The 3,820-nt window shown below is 38.9% G+C and overlaps 1 non-coding gene across 1 annotated transcript; it reads right to left on the bottom strand.

Moving 5' to 3' along the window:
- Positions 1-128: 128 nt before the first annotated feature.
- On the bottom strand, positions 129-247 carry LOC111670380 (5S ribosomal RNA). The gene has a single exon (XR_002761866.1). It is a non-coding gene; the product is annotated as a 5S ribosomal RNA (ribosomal RNA).
- Between the last annotated feature and the right edge of the window lie 3,573 nt (positions 248-3,820).

Genomic DNA, 3,820 nt, shown 5'->3' with positions numbered 1-3,820 from the left:
TAATACAAAAGTGTCTTTACATTGTGATCTGTGCTGTCCCGTCCCCAAAAGTGCAGCCAGGTGCAGAGTAACAGGTTGTTGAAGCAGGAGCAGCAGCGTCCTCTGCTGATTGCAAAGAGATGCCAAAAAGCTTACAGCACCTGGTATTCCCAGGCGGTCTCCCATCCAAGTACTAACCAGGTCCGACCCTGCTTGGCTTCCGAGATCGGACGAGATCGGGCGTGTTCAGAGTGGTATGGCCGTAAGCGAGAGGGAGCGCGACAAATACCCTCTTTAAACATGACGATCATGTCCTTCATGCATGAAGCTACGTGTTTATGTCTAGCGCAGGAGCCTTTCCTTTTCAGCGTTTGCTTGTTGCTTTGGCTCTCAACATGTCAACTTTGTAACATTTTAATATGGATATGTGGATATGGAGGATCCCAAGGACAGTAAAGATGGTAACACTGAGGAGGAGGAAGTAGAGGAGGAGGAAGAAGAAGAGGTGGATATGGATGATAGAGTGGACAGAGAAAAAGGAGACACCTCCAACGACAGAGTGACGGAGAGGGACGACACAGAGAGGCAGCCAAAGCTATGCCAGGAATTGGTGGGGCAAAAAAATGGAGGAAAAAGTGGAGAGCAGGGGGGGGGTGATAGGATGCAGTGATACGCTTAATCCTTTTGGGCGTATTGAACGCAAGTTGATGGACATGTCTGAGGCAGCGCAGGGTTCAGACAACGAGAACAGTGAGAATGTGCTGCGTAATCGGAGCCGGAGCTCTCAAAGAGGGGAGACGCATGGTAGTGTGGTTTTTTGCCATGTGTAACATCAGGAACAGATCCGTTCCTGTTGAGACAAAATGATGACCAACAAAAGTGGGGTTTCACAGATAAGGGGGGAGGACATACCTCTGTGGATAGACAAGGGAGGTCGAGTATGAGAGGGAAAGGGGGGAAGAGTAGGAAAAAATAAATGGTTTGAGTATGCATCATATTCTTTGTTGGGGAGTTAATTTTTCTTTTTTTCTTTTTTCTGTTATGCTTAAGCTCGCCTCTTTTAATGTAAATGGACTGAGGGATATTGACAAATTTGAAAAAGTTCTGAAATTGTGTGATACAGACATCCTCTGTCTACAAGAAACTCATTGGGACACAGTGTTAGAAAATAGAGGCAAGAAAGTGTGGTCTGGCCATTTCTTTTCGAGTCACGGCACTCAAAGAGCGAGAGGTGTGAGTATATTGGTTAACAAAAACTCTAAGATTGATGCCGCTCTTATAGATAGGGATAGGGAAGGGCGGTGGGTGAAGATTCGTTTTGTTTTTGAAGGTTTTGAACATAGATTGTTGAATATTTATGCGCCAAATAAAGAGGGCGATCGGGTTTCTTTTTTTCAAGAATTGAATGGTGTTGCAAAGGATTGCACTATTGTCATGGGGGATTTCAATGTCAAGTTATGTCGGCTTGATGTTAGTGATGATTGTTCGTTCAAATGTGATGCTTCGAGGAGTACTTTAACTAATTTTTTGTTGAAGACTGAATTTTGCGATTTGTGGCGAAATGCACATCCAATGGCACGGGAATACTCGAGAATACAATCATGTGCGGGGGAAGTGAAGAGGAGTAGGATTGATTATTGTTTAGTGAAAAAATCGCAGTTAAAATTGTTTAACACGGTGTGTTATAATTTAAATTTTTTGAGTGATCATGCCATTCTTTCAGTTGTAATGGGGGTAAGAGGGAGTGGGAGGGGGGGGGGAGTGTGGCATTTAAATGCCAATCTCTTGTTGGAGAAAAGTTATATTGAGTGCATTTCAAATTTAATTCGTGTTGAAAGTTCACGGCCGATTTTTGAAATAAATATTATAGAGTGGTGGGAAGCATTAAAACTGAAAATTAAACGGAAAAGCATCCAGTACGCAATAAGAATGAATTTTAAACAAAAAGAAACAGAAAGATCATTAAGAAATACAATTGCTAGATTGAATGCACAGCCTGTGAACGGCTTATGAAGTTTCAACATGATATTAATGAAATAGAAAAACGGAAGTGTGAAGGTGCTATAATGAGAAGCAGAGCTCAATATGCCGTAGAAGGTGAGAAAAATACAGCTTTCTTTTTGAATCTGGAAAAAAAGAAACAAAATCGGTGCTATATTCATGAAATTAAAAACAAGGAAGGGAAAATCATGACGCATTTGGTAGATATATTGGACACGGTTAAAAATTTTTATAGTGATTTGTTTGCATCAGAGGGCTCAAATATCCAATTGACAAATGATATTTTGACTCATATGGACAATAAACTTTCTGATGGTGATAGCCTATTGTGTGAACAGGAAATAACTGAACAAGATATTGAAAGTGTAATAAATCAGTTGGTTTTAAATAAAAGTCCAGGAACCGATGGTTTGACAGCAAAATTTTATAAGGTATTTTGTAATATATTAAAACCCATTCTGCTAAAGTTGTATAAAGCCATTGAACATACTCAAATCGTGCCTGAATCTATGACTGTGGGATTAATTACCTTGATTTTCAAAAAAGGGGAGGAAAATGATTTGGCAAATTATAGGCCGATTACTTTATTAAATAATGATTACAAAATCTTGATGAAGATTTTGGCCAATAGAGTGAAGCAAGTGCTGCACACTATTATAGAGCCTACGCAGGCTTATAGCATACCAGGTCGAGAGGTATCGGATATCATATTCTCTATACGTGATGTTGTGGAGTTTTTGAAACTTACAAAAAGAGAAGGTATTCTTTTAGCAATTGATTTTAACAAAGCATTTGATAGGGTGGAACATTCCTTTATGTTTTGTGTATTAAGTAAGATGGGATTTGGAGAAAAATTTTTAAAATGGATGCAATTATTGTATAAAAATGCTAAAGGCAGTGTCAAATGCAATGGGATAGTCACTGATACTTTTCCTTTACAGCGATCGGTAAGGCAGGGATGTCCGTTGTCATCGATTTTATATACAATAGTTGTTGAACCACTGAGTAAATTAATTAAATCAGATAAGTATATTAGAGGGATTGAGCTACCAGGGGGAGAAGTGTGTGTTATCCAGCAGTTCGCTGATGATACGACATTACTGGTGAGTGATATGGCAAGTATTCAAAGGGCGATAGATGTATTTAATATATATGGTCAAGCCTCGGGCTCGCGTATTAATATGAATAAATCAGAACTGATGTTTATAAATATGATTGGGCCGCGACAAGCAGATCTATCCTTTGCAATCCAAAGTAAACATGTCATAATCTTAGGGATATATATAGGAATAGATGCAATAGCAGCGAGAGATCTCACTTGGTCAGGAATCTTGAAGAAAATTGAATCGGTTCTAAATTATTGGAAAATGAGAGATCTCAAATGAAATGGTAAGGTTATAGTTTTGAATAATTTGATATTGTCAAAACTGTCTTATGTTTTAGCAGTAATAGACTTACCCTTGTGGGTATTGAATAAATTAAATGGATTAATAACCACTTTTTTGTGGGGAACATCAGTCAGCAAAATTGCTAGGAAAACTCTAATTGGTAAATACAGTGAGGGAGGTCTACAATTAGTGGACATTGAAAGTAAAAAAAGGGCTTTTCGATTGAAGGTTGTCAAAAAGCTTTCTCTGGTTGACGGTTAGCTAATCCACACGATAAACATTCCAGTAGCACTGCCTCATTAATCCCAGCTATCACAAATGTCAGACCTATGAAATGCATTTTTGATCTCCCAAAATCAGCTAACCTTAGCAACCTCATCAATATTACTCCAGTCACCACCACCCCACACAGAAATGCACCTCAAATATTAAGAATGGCTCTTTTAAACGTC

This window comes from Seriola lalandi, unplaced genomic scaffold, assembly GCF_002814215.2.
Source record: "Seriola lalandi dorsalis isolate HSWRI2012SDOR001 ecotype SW California unplaced genomic scaffold, Sedor1 jcf7180002054850, whole genome shotgun sequence".
NCBI lineage: Eukaryota > Metazoa > Chordata > Actinopteri > Carangiformes > Carangidae > Seriola > Seriola lalandi.
Note: the sequence above shows the minus strand (reverse complement) of the source record. Positions and strands in the feature narration are given on the sequence as shown.